This window comes from Gorilla gorilla, chromosome 20, assembly GCF_029281585.2.
Source record: "Gorilla gorilla gorilla isolate KB3781 chromosome 20, NHGRI_mGorGor1-v2.1_pri, whole genome shotgun sequence".
Lineage (NCBI taxonomy): Eukaryota > Metazoa > Chordata > Mammalia > Primates > Hominidae > Gorilla > Gorilla gorilla.
Window position 1 is genome coordinate 39,100,039 of NC_073244.2, and position 20,497 is coordinate 39,120,535.

The window sequence follows — 20,497 nt, forward strand, 5'->3', positions numbered from 1 at the left end:
AGTAGACGAGGTCACTGGGCTTTGGCTCTGCCATGACAATCCGGGTGGCCTTAACCTCTCTGAGCTGACTGTGCATTTGCAAAATGGTCTCATTAGCACCACCTCTTACAGCTACAGGAGAGAGAGAGAGCATGCACGGAAGATGCAAAGTGGTCAGTAGTCGCATGGCACACAGTGAGGGCACAGCCCATGGTGAATGCAATTGATTTTTAACTATCTCTCCATCCATCCCCTGTGGGGCCTTCCTTTGCACCTCCAGTAACCATTGCTTCCTCCTTTCTCAAGTACACAGCACTCTTTGCAAATCACATAACTAATTACGTCTAACATCTTCCTGATGGTCTCTATCCATTTCCTGTGTTTAAATTTCATCTCCAATAACACTACAATCTCCCAGGCCAAGGCCCATTGCACCACCCGCCTCCAACATCCTCCACAGCACCTCACTCAGTGCCAGGCGTGCAAAGCCTGCCTGGATAAATTCTCCCCTGACTCCTTCCCTGGTGGGCAGGGTGATGTGGGAGAGGTGTCATGGGAAGACATTTCTGTCTTCTGAATAACAGTTACTGGGTCTACATGAATTCTCCTTGGTATAGTTTCCAATGTACACTGCAGGAAACTACAGAATGAATAGTAGCTTTAAAAAAATTCTTTCTTCATGTGGTACATATACACCATAGAATATTATGCAGCCATAAAAAGAATGAAACCATGCCCTTTGCAGCAACATGGATGAAGCTGGAGGCCATTATCCTAAGCAAACTAACACAGGGACAGAAAACCAAATGCCACATGTTCTCACTTGTAAGTGGGAGCTAAACATTGTGTACCCATGGACATAAAGATGAAAACAGTAAACACTAGGGACTCCAAAAGGTGGGAGGAAGGGAGGGAGTTGAGGGTTGAAAGATTATCTATTGGATACAGAGCTCAATATTTGGGTGATGGATACAATAGAAGCCCAATCCGCACCAATATGCAATATACCCATGTAACAAACATGCACATGCACATGCACATGTACCTCCTGAATCTAAAATTAAACATAAAATGCATTCTTACAGTTCAACAACAAAGAAGGTGCCCTTTTCTGCCTTCTCACCATGTCTCATAGTTCCAGCTGTGTGGCTGCATCTGTGGAGGGAAGGTCCCTGAGGCTTCCTGAAGACCCTTGAGCCCTGGCTATAACAGAGACTGTGGCTGAAATGTTAACAGTGCTACCTGTCAGGCTCCAATGCCAGGCTGCTGGGGGTGGCAATTGGCCTCTTCAAAGCTCAGGACTCAAAAAGAAAGGTAGAAGGATGCTCTCACCTGCTGTGGAGGACATCTGCTGGTTTTGGTCATTCATCCTGATTAGGGCACTTTGATTTTCTTTTTGGGATCCACATCTCCCCTTCTCACCCATGTGGTGGGGTCTCCTCTCCTTACATGTCCAGAAAGTCCAGAAATACATACATTACCCAATACAAGCCAGCTGAACTCAATGCCAGGGCTTTAGTGTAGAGAAACATTCCTTATTCTGTGACCTGGAGCTTGCAGAGGTCACCACATGGACACAGGCAGCCTGTGAATAGAGCCAGAATGCAGGAAGCACAGGAGAGAGAAAGAACCAAAGTAGCATCAGACTTCCTGGAGTTTTTAGTTAAGTTTGCAATCAGATTCTCTTTCATGCTTTATTTTTCTTTTCAATTTCAACTTTTGTTTCAGATACAGGGGGTACATGTGCAGGGAATATTGCATTATGCTGAGGTTTGGGTATGGATCCCATCACGCGGGTAGTGAACATAGTACCCAATAGGTAGCCTTCCAACCCATATTCTCCTCCCTTCCTTCCCCCGAAGTAGTCCCCAGTGTCCATTGTTGCCATGTTTATGTCCAAATGTGTTCAATGTTTAGCTCCCACTTACAAGTGAAAACATGCAGTGTTTGGGTTTTCTGTTTCTCTGTTATTTTGCTTAGGATTATGGCCTCTAGCTGAATCCATGTTGCTGCAAAGGGCATGATTTTATTCTTTTTTATGGCTGTATAGTATTTCATGGTATATATATATATATATATATACCACATTTTCTTTACCCAGTCTACCATTGATGGGCCCTTGGGTTGATTCCTTTTCTTTGCTATTGTGAATAGTGCAGCAGTGAACCTACCAGGGCATGTGTCTTTTTGGTAATGATTTATTTTCCTTTGGGTATATACCCAGCAATGGGATTGCTGGGTAAAATGGTAGGTCTGTTTTAAGTGTTTTGAGAAATCTCCAGAAAACTTTCCACAGTAGCTACACTAATTTATATTCCTGCCAAAAGTGCATAAGTGTTCCCTTTTCTCCAAAGGCTCATCAGCATTTGTTCTTTTTTGACTTTTCATTTTTTTAAATTTTTTTGACAGAGTCTTGCTCTCTCACCAGGCTGGAGTACAGTGGCACGATCTTGGCTCACTGCAACCTCCGCCTCCCAGATTCAAGCAATTCTCCTGCCTCAGCCTCCCGAATAGCTGGGACTGCAGGCATGCACAACCATGCCCAGCTAATGTTTGTATTTTTAGTAGAGACAGGGGTTTCACCATGTTGGCCAGGATGGTCTCGATCTCTTGACCTCGTGATCTGCCCACCTTGGCCTCCCAAGATGCTGGGATTACACACATGAGCCACCACACCCGGCAGTTTTTTGACTTTTAGTAATAGCCATACTGACTAGTGTGAGATGGTAACAAACTGTGGTTTTGATTTGCATTTCTCTGATTACTAGTGATGCCAACCATTTTTTCATACATTTGTTGTCTGCCTTCATGTCTTCTTTTGAGGAGCATCTGTTCATGTCCTTTGCCCATTTCTTAAGGGGTTTATTTGTTATATGCTTATTGATTTCATTTCCATATAGATTCTGGATAGGGATGCCTTGTTCGCAAGTATCTCCTCCCACTCTGTAAGTTGTCTGTTTACATTATTGATAGTTTCTTTTGCTGTGCAGAAGCTTTTTAGTTTAATTAGGTCCAAGTTGTCAATTCTTGTTTTTGTTGCAATCGCTTTTGGGGACTTAGCCAAAAAAATTTTGCCAAGGCCTATGTCAGGAAGAATAATTTCTAGGTTTTCTGTTAGGATTTTCATAATTGTAGGTCTTGAATTTAAATGTTTGATCTATTTTGAGTTAACTTTTTATATGGTGAAAGGTAGGAGTCCAGCTTCAATCTTCTGCATATGGCTAGTCAGTTATCTTAGCACCATTTATTGAATAAGGAGTCCTTTCCCCCATTGCTTGTTTTTGTTGGCCTTGCCAAAAATCAGATGGTTTTAGGTGTGCAGCTTAATTTCCGAGTTTTCTTTTTCGTTCCATTATTTTATATGTCTGTTTTTGTGCCAGTGCCACGCTGTTTTGGTTACTGTAGCTTTATAGTAGAATTTAAAGTCAGTTAGTGCAATGCCTCTGGGTTCATTCTTTTTGCTTAAGATTGTTTATGTTATTCGGGCTTCTTTTTGCTTCCATATTAATTTTATAATAGTTTCTCTAATTCTGTGAAGAATAATGATATAGTTTGAATTTTAATCCCCAATGTTGAAGGTAGGGCCTGGTGGGAGGTGTTTGGGTCATGGGGGCAGATCTCTCATGGCTTGGTGCTGTACTCAGATAGCGAGTGAGTTCTCATGAAATCTGGTTGCTATAAAGTGTGGCATCTCCTCCCCCACTCTCTCTCTTGCTCCTGCTTTCACCATTTGTCACACAAGCTCCCACTTTACATTCTGCCATGACCAAAAGCTCCCTGAGGCCTCCCCAGAAGCCAAGCAGATGCCAGTGCCACAGTTTTATAGCCTGCAGATCCATGAGCCAATTAAACCTCCTTTCTTTACAAATTATCCAGTCTCAGGTATTTCTTTATAGTGATGCAAGAATAGCCTAATACAAATGACATCGGTAGTTTGATAGAAATAGCATTGAATCTGTAAATTGGGCAGTGTGACCATTTTTATGATATTGATTCTTCCAGTCCATTAGCATAAAATGTTTTTCCATTTATTTGTGTCATCCCTGATTTCTTTCAGCAGTGTTTTGTGGTTCTCCTTGAAGAAATCTTTCACCTCCTTGGTTAGCTGTATTCTTAGGTATTTCATTTTCTTTGTGGCTATTGTAAGTGGGATAGTGTTCTGGACTTGACTCAGTCCGGACGTTGTTGTTGTATTGAAATGCTACTGATTTTCAAAACTTGATTTTGTATTTTGAACTTTGCTAAATTGTTTATCAGCTCTAGGAGTCTTTAGGATTTTCTGGGTGTAGAATCACATTGTCAGTGAAGAGAGATAGTTTGAATTTTTCTTTTTCTTTTTTGGATGTCTTTTATTTCTTTTTCTTAACTGATTGCTCTGGCTAGGACTTCCAATACTATGTTGATAGGAGTGGTAAGAGTGGACATCCTTTTCTTGTTCCAGTTCTCAAAGGGAATAGTTTCAGCTTTTGACCATTCAGTATGATGTTGGCTGTGGGTTTGTCATAGATGGCTCTTATTATTTCTAGATATGTTCCTTCGATACTTGTCTATTGAGGGTTTTTACCATGAAGAGTTGTTGGATTAAATGTTTTTATAGACAGTTTTAAATGTATTATACACTATTGGAAAGGGCTTCCTGACACTTGCTGCTTAAAGCATCTGAGTAACAGACTTCCAAACAAATTGAATAGAGACTTCAGCTAATACCAACTCATTACAAAATTATCCTTTTTTTGTTTTTATAGTAATCTTCTATACATCATCTCATTTCACCCTTGAAGCAGCAAGTCAGGAACTTGAGCCCTTATTTTACAGATGGGGAACCTGGGGCCAAGAAAGTGCTATGAGTTGTGCAGGATCCCTTGGTGTAGGTCAAAAAACCAGCTCCACTGCAGAGCTGCCTGTACCAGGCCATGTTCACCTTTGTAACTTCTACAAAACATCACCTTCAAGCTTTATAAGGTCAGGATAAATTTATTTCCTATCAGTAACACTACTTAAAGCACTGCTTTTGTATTATGGCTACTGTGTCAGTAAAGCACAGGTGAAATCTTTTTGCAAACCAGCTCCCTTCCCCAACATACTGTTCTCATAACTGTATATGCTCTGCAATGCTTAATTCACTGATGTCATGAACTCACTGGAAGAATAAGAGGATTAGTAAGAGATTAGTTTAGACAACTTGAATCTCTGTAGAAAAAAAAATCACAGTCATTCTTTAAGCTCCTGAAGATTCAGCATTTGGGGAGGGAGAGAAAAGCCGAATATCTGACCAACACTATGTTTCACTAACATTCTTGGCTTTAAATCTGCAAAACAAAAGGTTTTACAAATGTTAGGCTAATTGTTAAATGTGTTTTGAACTTTCCAGTTCAAAAGCAGTCTTCAGATAATCATTTTTTCTAGGTTTTGGAAGCTCTATGTGCTTCAACAACTCTAGAAGTTTAATCAATAATGTGGATGTCAACGTTAATTACCCTCACACACACTAGACTAGTCAGGATAGGCTAGGTTTTGCTGTAATAACAAACAACCCTAATATCTCAGGGCTCAACACAGCAAAGCTTTAGTTTTTGATTACTCTCCAGGATGGTTTGGTTATGCCAGGATCTCTGCTAATACTGACCACTCTTAAACCCATGCTCACTGGAAGTGAGTTTTGACATGTGCCTCTACAGTTGCTCCAGGAGGAGAAAGAACATAATGAATCAAGCACAAGCTCTTAAAACTTCCCCCCAGAAATGACACACATCATCTCCACAGGCGCATCATTGGCTAGCAAATCACACGGCCAAGTCCAACTCCAAAAGGGCAGGGAAGTTAACCTGCCATGTGCCTGGAAAGGGGAAAAGACAGTGCACACAGCTTAACACGTGTGATCCTCACAACTCTACAAGGAGAGCCAGAGGTGATTATTTCTATTTTAAATGGGGACACCAACAACAGAAAGACCCCCATGTTATAGGTAGAGAACTTGGGTGTCCTGGCTCTGTGCCAAGTTTTCTTTTCACCATATCATCAGAGTCTGGAGTTCCCAGATACCAACTGCTTGAGAGCAAGCTAGCAAAGAGACACGAAAGTCAGTTTAAAATATATCCTGGAAAGTTTGAGTTGTGATAGCTGATGGAATATCAAAGTTGGATAAGATGACGGAAGTGCTGCCTGGAAACCGCTTGGACTAGGTGATATCTAAGTATTTCAAGGAGACACAATAAGAATGGAGATTTTGCACAAAAAAAAAAAAGAATGGAGATTTTGAAAGAGAAAAGGAGGTGACTGGGGCCTCCAGTCCTCTTGCCAATCAACTCGGAGGTGTTTTGCATTCACAGTTTTCTATACTGGGTTTCAGCACAACATTCGTTTGAAGAAAATCTCCTTCAATTTAACTATATTAAAAATGAAAACCACTGACTGCAGTCCAAGCACTTTGTTTTGCAGATGGAGAGAGTGAGGCTTAAAGAAAGGAGATAACTTCTGCACAAGGACAGAGTGGCAGGGCTGGAGCCAGTCAGCAAATAGACGGGGTCTGGACTGAGAGTTGGAAGCCCCAGGATCTGGTTTCAACACTCTGCTGTGCTGCCACAGGCAAGCCACTCCACGTCTCTGAACCTGTGTCCTTTTCTGTCCAGTGAGCACAGAATGTCTGTCCTGTCAAATGCGGCCAGAAAGCAGACATGGAAAGATAATTTTACATTGAGAAGACTTCAAATGAGAATACCAACAAATATTTATTTCTCACTATTAAATTAGTAACTTAAACATCTCATTTCTGATTTCTAGCCAGCACGTGGAGAACTGGTTCATGTGAAGCAGCATGGGGGCTGCCTACTCAGCCTCTTTGAAGAACAATTTAAAAATAAAAATTAAAAACCAGCTGGGCGTGGTGGCTCACGCCTGTAATCCCATCACTTTGGGAGGCCGAGGCAGGCAGATCGTGAGTTCAGAAGATCGAGACCATCCTGGCTAACATGGTGAAACCCCGTCTCTACTAAAAATACAAAAACAAAAAAAAAAATAGCAGGGCATGGTGGTGGGCGCCTGTAGTCCCAGCTACTCAGGAGGCTGAGGCAGGAGAATGGCGTGAACCCGGGAGGCAGAGCTTACAGTGAGCCCAAATTGTGCCACTGCACTCCAGCCTGGGCAACAGAGCGAGATTCCATCTCCAAAAAAAAAAAATCAAAAGCCACTAGAAATGTTCATAGCTTTTGATCTAATATTTACAGTTCCAGGAATTCAGTCTTTGGGGGAAATCTTAAACACCAGAACCTATGTATACTAAAATGTCCCTCTTAATATTATTTAGAATGACAAATATTGAAAAATGAATGAAATGTGGAGTAAAATGTGATAAATCCATTGAAAGTTAGACTATGAAGAACATAGGAAAACATAGGCACATGCTTAGGATACAATCACTATTAAGTGAAGCAACCAAGGTTCAAATTGATTGTAGCTATATAATAAGAAAGGGATACACATTTAAAAGACAACACAGACTGGGTGTGGTGACTGATGCCTGTAATTTTAGCACTTTTGGAAGCCGAGGCAGGAGGATCCCTTGAGTTTGAGACCAGCCTGGGCAACATGGTGAGATCTTGTCTCTATAATAAATAAAAATGAAAAAGACTACATGGATATAATGGGTTATTGCTTTATTTTCTCCTTTTCTCTATTTTATAAACTTTCTGGTATGCAAATATATTGATTTTATTTTAAAAAATAAGTACAATAAAAATATTTCCAATATCTGCCCTGCTGTGAGGGTTACCAGCAGAAACAAATTGTACAACTGGTGTGAAAGTATTTTGTCCTCATTAAAGGTAGTCTGTGGTTAAGTGATCACTATGATCAGTGTTAAATTATGTTTGGTTCCAACCCACTCACTTTCAGTTGAACACTGCTATTCTATTCCTTATTTTTCTGGAATTGAACTAAGAGAACAAGAGGGCAGATTCTCACCCAATTTCATATTTAATTAAGCTTTTAGGACACATTTCTCTCTTGTAGGTTTGATCAACTGAAATATACTAGAAGCTTATCCTTCTGTAGAACGAAATACAGGAGATAATTCTTTATGGTTACAATGTCTTTGAGTAAAAGGACTTGAGTGAGAAACATAGGCATTCACAGCTCTGTGAAGAAGCTCCTCCAAGAACTTTCCCCATCAGGGCCAGCGTATTCATCCGCACTCAGCAGTTGCTTCCTGAAATTTGAAATGAGTCAAGATGCTCAGAATGGCCTCCATAGTGTGGGGCAAACAGAAGGAGTTTGGCAGCAAGCCTGTTACAGCCCACTGGCTCCCAGAGTGCGGCTGCCCATCCTTCCCCGGAGCCGCCTCACTCCAGACATGGGCTCTGCTTTTCCTCCCTGACCCGCCAATCACTCTTCCTTTTGCTTGCAAGCATCTGAACAGCTTTATTTATGTTTCTCATCACAGTTTTATTTTCACTTCAATAATTTCTGTTCAAAAATTATCCAAATACTTGGTTTTTGCCGTATGAATAGGCGAGCCCAGAAAAGAGGAAAGGCATAAACAAGTGTCCGCTTGACATTTACACCAAGGTGCGGTTCACACTGTTTCAAATACTTTACACCAAACACAGTCTAAGAGATTGAAGCACTGATTTTCACATACCTACTTAAAGTTTTTAGAAAAATGGAGCAGATAGCACACAAACTAGTAAGTCAGCTAACTAGTCCACAAATATGCACCTACCTACATGCCTGGTGCTGTGCCACAGGCTGTGTGACAATGCATGCTCTTCACCTGCTGACAGTTTGTAGTTCAGCAAAAAAATGAAAGCGTCCATATAAGATAAAAAATAATAATACAGCAGCACTGGCATCCAAGGACAAGTCAAAGTGTCAGAAAAGATGGGGCTGGAAGGATGGTGGAAGGCTTTCTGAAAGAGGTGGGAATGGAGGGGTGTGGGCAGATGGGAAGAGTTTGGCTGAACAGAGAGGATGGGGAACGGATAAAATGTAAGGACACCCTGCAGAAACAGAGGTGGGTGTAAGCACAGGAAGTGGAAGGAGCTGCTGGGGATAGTATGCAAGTTAAATGAAGAAGCTCAGGAGAGTGGAACGGGGCCTAAATACCCTTGGGAATCTCTTTTTCAGATGAAATCCCTGACTTCAGCTTATGTTTGATGCTAGGAGCTGATTCGTCATACCAAGAAGCAGTGGGAGGATAGAGGCACTGCAGCCTTAAAAGCCAAGAGACAAGGGGCACCCAGGATGAAGAGAAGCGTGACTACCAAAACGCTTGCAGGTGCAATGAGAATCTGTGTCCTTCACCAGAGCTGTCTCGAATTATCTTGAAATTGCATCCATCATCCAGGCCGTCTTCCTGCAGGCAAAGGGGATGGAAGCTTTCTGTAGCCCTCACCCTCTCCAGCCTCCCAGACTCCTGTCTTCCTCAGGGGGAATTAAGCTCGCCAGATACAGCAGAACTAGGGAGACTTCAGAGAAGTGAGGTCTCTCAACCGAAGAAAGCCCTCTGAAAAATGCTTCTTACTCTGACTTAAATGAAGAGCGAGTCGCATAAAACCAAAGCTGAAATCAGGGATTTCATCTCTGAAAGAAGTGCTCAGGACTATTTTGACCCACATTTCTATTAAGCCCAGTCTCCTTTTTGTTTAAATTTACACAGCAAAACAAATCCATTAATTTTGCTAGTGATGACCAACAGATCCTCAAAACAGAAAGTGTTTACTGCAGAAGTTTTAGAGAGAATTTGTATAACATGTTTAAAACAGTAGGGATTAAATCTAAGTTATCTAGAACTCCAGACATTTGGAAAGCTCATTCCTACATCTGACTCAGGGTTAAACTGTGGTTCCTTCATGCCAAGCTCGGTGTCCGCTACAAATAGTAAGTCCCATGAGCTAGGAAAGCTTGGGGGTGAGAAATGCGGGTGATGGCAACAGGAAATATCTTGGATCTTATTGTTCTTTCTGGCTACATAGGTCAGAGTCCCAACAGGGAATCATTTATCCCAAATATTCCTAATAAATAAATCACTACTTACAGAGATGTGGAGACAGTGGAGAGAACAAATAAGGAACATTGAGGTACCCAGAGACTAGAAACAGCTGGGAGCTGTTGCCAGCCCAAGGACTTCAGAGGCCAAGGGGAGGAATTGGTGTTACCTGAGGGCAAGGGACATAGAGGAGGGACTGCCCAGAAGATGCTGTAGATGTGGGGGGCACAGCTGCTGCCAGAGATATGCACTGGTCAGGGAGGAGGCTGGGTAATTATACTGGTCCTTTCTCTCTCACACCCTTTGATTCTTTGCTAGTAGCTTCCACTGGTCAAATCTAACTAGAAGCCAGAAAGAAGGGGACTCTCAGGTAATAATGTCCACGAGAGTCAGCCTCCAGGGCACAGAACAGGCAGAGACTGGAGAAGGATAGGTGTGCGGGTGCTAAGAGAATAAGCACATCACTGTTAGAAAAGCTATTTTTAGCTCAGATTCTACAAAGAATAGTATTCTTATTGCCAAGGAGTCAGCAGAATTTTGCTCAGCAGAACTTTGCTCAGAAGCAGGACACAGAAGACAAGACTCAGACTCCGGCATTCTCTCGAAGAGACGAGCGTGCACACATGCACATGGGTCTGCACACACAGTTTCAAGATGGATTTTCATAATGAAAGCAGAAGGAATATAAAAGTTAGCATTCTAAATATGGAAGACCTTAGCATTCTTTTTTCACCCCACCCCAGAAAATTGGCCACTACAATAATACCCTCAGTCAGACGATCCAAACAGCTTTTCTGGGAAATCCAGCCATCCAAAGAGAAAGACCTTAAGATATAGACATAGAGATGCCCAACCAAAATGACCCAGCCTTTAATGGAAGCCACTGCTGTTCACTAAAGTCTAAGCGCAGAAAGTACACCTACACATAGGTTTAGAGCTCTCTATCACCATTTTGGTCCCCCAACTATTAAACATAAACAGACAGCCAAAGCTCACCGGACTTTTGAGAGAATACTTCTAATATTCATGAAAAAGACCAAAACAGAAAAAGGCAACTGAGATAAAACAGTACGAAAGGAGAGGAAACTTCCAAAAAACTATAATTAAACACAAACAGATCAAGAGAAGAGAAACCCTTAGAGAGCAAAAGAGGTATCTTCAGAAAGAGAAAATATGACTGCAGGGGAAAAAACTCAAAAGATAGAATAAAGGAGAAACTTGGGGAAATTGTCCAGGAAATAGAACATAAAGAGATGGGAAGAAAAGAGAAAAAAATTCAACAGACCAGATAATAAGAATCCTCAAAGGAAAAACAGATAATACAGTGAAAGTCATAAGTAAAATCAAGCAAATCTTAGATCTAAAGGACTCAAGATTCTAATTTGAAAAGGTGCTACCAACAGCCCAGCACGGCAGATAAAAGTAGCCCACATGAATGCACATCATTATGAAATTTCAGAACACTGAGGCAAAAGATCAAAAATTTTTCCAGAAAGGGAGTAAAACAATAGAAGTCATATACAAAGATCAAGTCTCAGAATAGTAAAGACCTTCTCAAAGCCACACTGAAGAGGAAGACATTGGAGAAATGCCTTCAAAACATGGAAGGTAAGTTATTACTTTTTTTTTTTTTTTTTTTTGAGATGGAATCTCACTCTGTTGCCCAGGCTGGAGTGCAGTGGCGCCATCTCGGCTCACTCCAACCTCCACCTACCGGGTTCAAGTGATTCTCCTGCCTCCGCCTCCCAAGTAGCTGGGATTACAGGTACCCGTCACTACGCCTGGCTAATTTTTGTATTTTTAGTAGAGACAGGGTTTCACTATGTTGGCTAGGCTGGTCTCAAACTCCTGACCTCAAGTGATCCGCCCACCTTGGCCTTCCAAAGTGCTGGGATTACAGTCATGGGCCACTGCACCTGGCCGAGGGTAAATTATTTTTAACCTAGAATTCTACGCTTGGCTAAATTAGTATTAAAACATAGAATAAAGCTATTTTAATTCATGCAAGTTCTCAAAATTTTTACATTTGATGGACTCATTCTCAGGACATGCTCTGATAAAATGAAGTTAATTGAGAAAAATGGAAACCTTTGTAAACAGAAGATGCAGGCCTGGTGTGGTGGCTCACGCCTGTAATCCCAGCACTTTGGGAGGCTGAGGCAGGTGCATCACCTGAGGTCAGGAGTTTGAGACCAGCCTGGCCAACATGGTGAAACCCTGTTTCTACTAAAAATACAAAAACTAGCCAGGTGTGGTGGTGGGCACCTGTAATCCTAGCTCCTCAGGAGGCAGAGGCAGGAGAACCTGGGAGGCGGAGGTTGCAGTGAACCGAGATTGTGCCATCCCACTCCAGCCTGAGCGACAAGAGCGAAACTCCATCTCAAAACAAACAAACAAAAAACAGAATATGCAACACAAAGGGGAAGCGGAGGAAATCCCCGAGGTGTCAGATCCACTCCAAGAGTGCACTGGCAGGAGAGGCAGCTCATCCAGAGGAAAGCAGATGGAGGGCTCAGGAAGAGATGCCTCATAAAGATGGAATGGATAGACTCTCCCCTGTGTTAAACATACCAAGAGGAGACTATACAACTAAAAGTGAGTTTTGGGGATAATTTGGTTATAACCAAATTATAGCTTAAAAAATGTTAAAAAGTAGTATTAATTCTAGAATATTAATGAGTTATGTACCAAAAGAAAAATAATCAAGATGCCACATAGTTTAGCTGTGCACCAGGCTTAATCGTCATTTAATGTAAACACTGAATGGCGACGAACCAAAAATTAGATCTCCATAGCGACAGAATGGAAAATAAGACATATGCAAAGATACAGTGATAGAAAGGAAACATGTGGAAGACAGCTGAATTATCATCTTTGATAGTAAGAAATAAATAGATAATACTAAGTCTGAGAAATTAATATAAGCATTTTATTTAGAGATAGGGAGTTAAACACTCAAAGATTCCATGAAAAGAGTTACCAGGTCTTGCCTCTGTGTAACAGGAGTAAAAATGAGATGTCTGGTGAATTTCTTATTTAAAAACAAGCCTTGTAGAACTATTTGACTCTAAACATTGTGCAGAAACATCTCAGATAAAAATTAAACCTACTTTTTAAAAATGGGTTTAAGTAAATAGTCAGACAAACCCCAATTAAGGGACATTCCACAAAAAGATTGGTCTGGACTCCTCAAAAATACCAGTTGTACAATTATTATGCCTGAATTGTAAACTATTTCCTTTAAATATCAATTAATAAAACTCAAAGAAAGGCTGAAGAATTGCTCCAGATTAAAGTAAACTAAAGAAATATGAGAACTAAATGTCATATATGATCCTGGACTAGATCCTGGAATAGAAAAAAAAGGTGATTTACAAAACATAATTGAGACAATTCAATGTGACATTTTCTGAATTTTATAACTTTACAGGAATTAGGTAAAAGAATGTTCTTGCTAAAAAAAAATACACACTAAAGGTGAAGAATGATGTTATATGAATTTACTCACCGTTTAAATATATATGGCATATGTCAGGCACTGTATGGTTTATATCCCATGCATTGCCTCTGTAAAGTATTACAGCAACTGCATTAAGTACTTTCTACAGCTACTTCTATTTCACAGAAGGGGAAAATGAATCTTAGAGAAGCTCAGGGAAACAGGAAGTGACAGAGCCAAGACTAGAAGGTGAATCTATTTCCCCATTTTCTCCATTATCCTTTTTCATTTTTTAATGAACTTTCGTTTTTAAAACAATTTTAGATTTACAGAAAAATTGAGAAGATAGGGATGATAAACCAAGTTACATTAGCAAAAATGGTGAAATAGGAGTTCCGAGCACTCCATCTCACAGAAATGTAAATTTAAACAACCATGCGAATGAGAAAATAACTTCACAAAAATGAAGGAATTCAAGTGTAAAGATTATAGCACCTGGGTGAAGCAAAGACATAAGAAAAGATGCATGAAGAAGGTGAGAAGGATAGGTTCATATCACTTGTGTCAACCCTCCCCAGAGCCTGCACAGCACAACACAGAGGTGGATGCCATCCCTATGGGAAAGAAGGCAGTGAGCATCTGACTTCACCTCCACATCAGGCCCGCCCAGTAGACCCTAGGACCAAGTCAGCTGCCTCCACATCAGGCCTGCCCAGTGGACCCTGGGACCAGGTCAGCTTCTGTGGAACTAGGCTACAGGCCAGCCCCAGGAGAACCAACCTCCAAGCCCATCCTAGCACCAAACCAAACTCTGCAAAGCCAGGCTATACCATGCCCTGTGAACCCTGCACCAGGCCAGCCCTCACAGATCCAGTCTCCAAGCCTGTCACTATGGACTCAGGCCCCAGATCCACCCCAGCACCAGGCCACCATTGTCCCCGGACCCAGGCCAGCCCTATAGACCCAGGTTCCAAGTGCACCTTCTCAGATCAAGGCTCCACACTCACCCGCACTGACTCTGGCACCAGGCTAGGCCCCAGAGACCCTGGATCCAGGACCACTCCAATAGATTCCCATGCTGAGCTGGCTCCTGAAGACCCAGGCCCTAGGTCTACCCTGCGGACTCAGGATCCAGGCCCCCCCGAATTCCAGGCCAGTCCCCACAGACCCAAGCTCCAGGCCAACCCCAGCAGACCCAGGCTTCAGGCTGCCCCACCCCAACAGTCCCAGACACCAGGCTAGTACCTACAGACCCAGGCTTTAAGGCCTGCTTCTATAGTCCCAGGCACCAAGCCCACTGCCACAGATTCAGGATCCAGACTCAATCCTGCAGACCCAGTAGCCAGGCCCATCCCAGTGTACTCTAGCACTAGGCCAAATACTGAGAACACAGACCAACACCTAAAAACCGAGGCACCATTACTGCTCACATGCTGATCCAGGCACTAAGGCAGACTGCTCAAGGACTCCATCAGCAAGCCCAACCATGGACCACACCAACTGTCCTATCCAGAACTCTGGTCAGGCTGATTAGTGAAGAACTTTTCCTGCTGAAGCCAATCTGTAAACACTGGAAGAGGTGACTTCTTGAAATGTGCAGATACCAATGCAAGGCCACAACAATCACAAATAATCAGGGAAACATGACACCACCAAAGCAACAAAATAGAACAAGAGTAACCAAATCTAAAGAAATGAAGACATATGAACTGCTAGAAAAGTTTCAAAATTATCACATTTTAGAAGCTTGGTAAGCTACAAGAATAACAGACAACTAAACAAAGTCACACAAACAATACATGAAAAAAAAATCTAATTTCAACAAGAGACAGAAACAAAAAAATACTTTGGAACTGAAGATCACAATGACTAAACTTTTGCTGTCAAGAATCCCACAGTTGGCCAGGCACAGTGGCTCACGCCTGTAATCCCAGCACTTTAGGAGGCCAAGGCGGATGGATCATGAGGTCAGGAGGTCAAGACCAGCCTGGACAAGATGGTGAAACACAGTCTCTACTAAAACTACAAAAATTAGCCAGGCACAGTGGCAGGTGCCTGTAATCCCACCTGCTCGGGAGGCTGAGGCAGGAGAATCGCTTGAACCCGGGCGGCAGAGGTCGTAGTGAGCCAAGATCGCACCACTGCACTCCAGCCTGGGCCACAGAGTGAGACTCTGTCTCAAAAAAGAAAATAAAAAGAATCCCACAGTCATCACAAATGCCGAGCCCAGCTGACATAGCTGCCTGGAATGCACACTGCACACTGCAGTGCTCCTTCCAAAGATGGAGCCACTTCTGTGTCTCTTCCCTGGGCCTGGAGCTGCTACTGTGTTGAATCCCCACCCCCAGCTACTACTGTGTTGAATCACCACCCCCAAGTCATTACCACACCCAGCGATCTGGAATGAAAACACCACAGCGCCTCACCATATGTGACCAAGTTGTGCTGCCCTGCACCTCACTCTGGGGCCTGTCTCTCGGCTGCTGTCTGCCATCATTGGTCCATGCTACTGCTGCTCTATCCCATCCCCTGGAAACTGAATCATAACTTTGAACTACCATTATGAAGCCCCCTGGGTCATCAGTCACAGCTCTGACTAGCCATCACTAGGACCTTGCTGCAGCTTCTCTGCATCCCATGCCCACGGGTCAGGGTTGTGACTGCAACCTGCCATCCACTCAGCTGCACTACTGCTGTGCCCTACCCCTCGGTCCCAGACCACAACTAAGCCCTGTCGCCCCAGGGCCTGTGACACTGCTACATCTTGGTTTACCAGTGCTGAGTCACCATGGCATGCTTTGGAGACAAAGACTCCATGGACATTCTTCACACACCTATGCATCAGACACTGTTCCCAGTTCCACAGAAAATATGCCACTGCCACAGGCCCTGGGTGCCAGGGTAGTTCTGTATGTCTCTGAGCAGTAAACCCAAGAAAGAGTGGGATGATATATTCAAACACTGAAGGAAAAATTGCCAACCACAAATAGTTTATCTGGCAAAATTATCCTTCAGAAATGAAAGAAAGGTAGACTTTCCTAGACAAACAAATGTGATATTGAGAGTTTATGGCCACTAGATGTACCTTTCAAGAAAGTCTAGAGTTTTCAAGCTGAAACAAAAGGACACAAATTAGTAACTTGAAAACATATGAAAGTATAAAGTTTACTGGTAAATGTAAATTTATGGTAAAAATAAGAATAATACTGTAATACAAGCATGAAATTCACTTTTAATTATTTTCTTAAAAGACAAAAATATTTAAAATAACTGTAGCCACAATATTCTGATAACAGATACACAATATAAAATGATGTAAATTGTAACATCAACAACATAAAATATAATGGAGACTAGTAAAAACATAGAGCTTTGTATGCAACTGAGGTTAAATTATCAACTTAAAATAGACTGTTACAACTATAAGATGTTTTATGTAAGCGTTATTGTAATCCAAAGAAGATACTGTACTAGATACACAAAAGGTAAAGGAATCAAAACCATAAGGGATAATGTCATCAAACGACAAAGACAGCAAAAAAGTATGAAAGAAACTACAAAACAGTCAGAAAACAATTAACAAAATGGCAACAGTAAGTCCTTACCTATCAATAATTATCTTTAAATTAAATGCATTAAATTCTCCAATTAAATGACATAGAGTGGCTGAATGGATAAACTAACAAGATCCAACTATATGCTCTCTACAGGAGACACAATTTATCATTAAGGATACATACAGGCTGAAAGCAAAGGGATGATAAAACATACTATGCAAGTAGAAATTTTAAAAGAGCAGAGGTGGTTATATAAGACAAAATAGACTTTAACTCAAAAACGGTCACAACAGACCTGGAAGATCATTATATAATGATAGCATGGTCAGTTCATCAACAGGATATAACAATTGTAAATATTTAAGCACTCAACATTGGAGCACCTAAATCAATAAATCAAATATTAACAGAACTGAAAGTAGGAATAGAAAACAATACAAAAATCAAAGGAGAACTCAGTACCCCACTCTCAACAATGGATAGATCATCCAGACAGAAAATCAATAAAGAACTTCAACAACGCTATAGATCAAATATACCTAACAGACATACTCAGAACTTCCCACCCAACAGTAGCAGAATACATTCTTGTTGAGCACACATGGAACATTTTCCAGGACAGATCATATGTTAGGCCACAAAACAAACATTACCAAATTTAATAAGTCTGAATTCACACTAAGTATCTTTTCTGAAGTAATGGTATGAAACCAGAACACAATAACAGAAGAAAAACTGGAAAATTTACAAATCTGTGGAAATTAAGTAACATACTTCTGCAAATCAGTGAGTCAAAGGAGAAATTAAAAGAAAAAGCAAAAAATATCTTGAGATAAGTGAAAATGGAAACACAACATGCCAAAATATACAAGGGACACGGCAACGGCACTTCTAAGAGGGAAGTTTACGGTGACTAACACCCACTTGAAGAAAGAAGATACATTTCAAATTAACAACCCAACGTTATACCTCAAGGAATTAGAGAACAAAGAAAAGCTAAGCCCAAGGTAAGCAAAAGGAAAGAAATAATAAAAGTCAAAGCAGAAATAAAGGAAATGAAGACTAGAAAAATAACAGGCCAATGAAAGTAAGAGATCGGTTTTTGAAAAGATAAACACAATTGACAAAACTTTAGCTAGACTGAGAAAAAAAGACAAAATTATAAATAAATATAAGCATATATAATATAAATATAAATATATAATTTATTTTATATATAAATATATATTTATATTTATATATTTATATATTTATACTTATATATGTATATATAATGTATTTATATTTTATATGTTATATAAATATATTTATATTTTATACATATATAATATATAATATAAATTTATATAAATATATAAAACTGATACGACAGAAATACAAAGGATCAAAACAGGCTACTATGAATAATTATATGTCAACAAATTGGATAACCTAAAACAATGGATAAATTTCCAGAAACATATAAGTAATCAAGACTGAATCATGAAAAAAAAAATCAGAACAGACCAACAGTAAGTAAAAGATAAATCAGTAATTAATACGCTTCCAGCACAGAAAAGCCCAGGACCAGATGACTTCACTGCAGAATTCTACCAAACACTTAAAGAATAATTAACACCAATCTTTCTCAAACTTTTCCAAAACACTGGGGAGGTGGGAACACTTACGTATACTTTTAATAAGGCCAGCATTACCTTGATAGCAATGCCAGACAAGGACATTACAAAAAAAAGAAAATTAGAAGCCAATATTCCTGCAAGAAAAAGGGGGGGATTTTGTTTGTCCCTTCCACCATGTAAAAACACAGGGAAAAAGCACCATGTATGAGGAAGAAGGCCCTTAGGGGACAACAAATTCTTCTGGTACCTTGGTCTTGGACTTCCCATCCTCTAGAACAAGGGTCCCCAACCTCCAGGCCATAGACCAGTATTGGTCACAAAGCAGGAGGTGAGTGGAGGGCAATTGAGCAAAGCTGAGCTCTGCCTCCTGTCAGATCAATGGCAGCATTAGATTCTCATAGGCGTGTGAACCCTATCGTGAATTGTGCATGTGCGGGATTTAGGTTGCACGCTCCTTATGAGAATCTAATGCCTGATGACCTGTCACTGTCTCCCATCACCTCTAGATGGGACCATCTAGTTGCAGGAAAATAAGCTCAAGGCTCCCACTGATTCTACATTATGGTGACTATGTAATAATAACAGAAATAGAGTGCACTATAAATGTAATGCACTTGAATTATCCCAAAACCTTCCCCTCCCTAGTCTGTGGAAAAATTGTCTTCCACGAAACCAGTCCCTGGTGCCATAAAGGTTTGGGGACTGCTGCTCTAGAACTGTAGGAAATAAATTTCTGATGTTTATAAGTTGCTCAGTCTCAAATATTTTGTTATAGCAGCCCAAATGAACTAAGATAGACTTCAATCAACATTTCTTCAAAAAAGACATACAAATGGCAGCAGATATGTGAAAAGATAACCAACATCACTAATCATCAAGGAAATGTAAATCAAAACCACAATGATACGTCACCACACACCTGTTTAAATGACTATTATCAAAAAGACAAGTATTGGTTAACCCCAGGCACATTGCCTATGAGTTAGCCCTACTTTGAAAAAAAAAAAAAAAAAAGATAAGTGTTGATGAGGATATCGAGAAAAAAGGAACCTTTGTGCACTGTTGGTAGAAATGTTAATTGGCACAGACACAAGGGAAAATGATATGGAGTTTCCACACACAAAAAAATTGCTAATAGAACTACCATATGATCCAGCAATCCCATGTCTAGGTACATATACTAACGCATTGATCAGAATCTTGAAGATATATTAGCACTTATAGGTTCTTTGCAGCACTCTTCACAATAGCTAAGACATGAAAACAATGTAAATTTTCATCAATGGAAGAATGAATAGAGAAAAAATGTGGTATTTACATTCAATGAAATATTATTCAGTCTTAACAAAGAAAGAAATCTTGCCATTGGTAATACATGGGCAAACCTGAAGCACATTATGCTATTTGAAATAAGCCAGGCAAAAAAGGACAAACACTACATGATCCCACTTATATAAGTAATCTAAAATAGGCAAGCTCACAGAAGTAGAGAGTAGAATGATGGTTGCCAGGTTGGGGTGGAGGGGAAATGGGGAAGTGTTGGTCAAAGGATACAAAGTTGCAGTTATGCATCATGAGTAAGTCTTGGATTTCTATTGCACAGCATCGTACCTATAGGTTAACAATTCTGGGCCGGGCACGGTGGCTTACACCTGTAATCCCAACACTTTAGGAGGCGAGGTGGACGGATCATGAGGTCAGGAGGTCAAGACCAGCCTGGCCAACATGGTGAAACCCCGTCTCTACTAAAAATACAAAAAGTAGCCGGGCGTGGTGGCACATGCCTGTAATCCCAGCTACTCGGGAGCCTGAGGCAGGAGAATAGCTTGAACCTTGGAGGCAGAGATTGCAGTGATCCAAGATCCCACCACTGCACTCCAGCCTGGGACAGAGCTAGACTCCGTCTCAAAAAAAAAAAAAA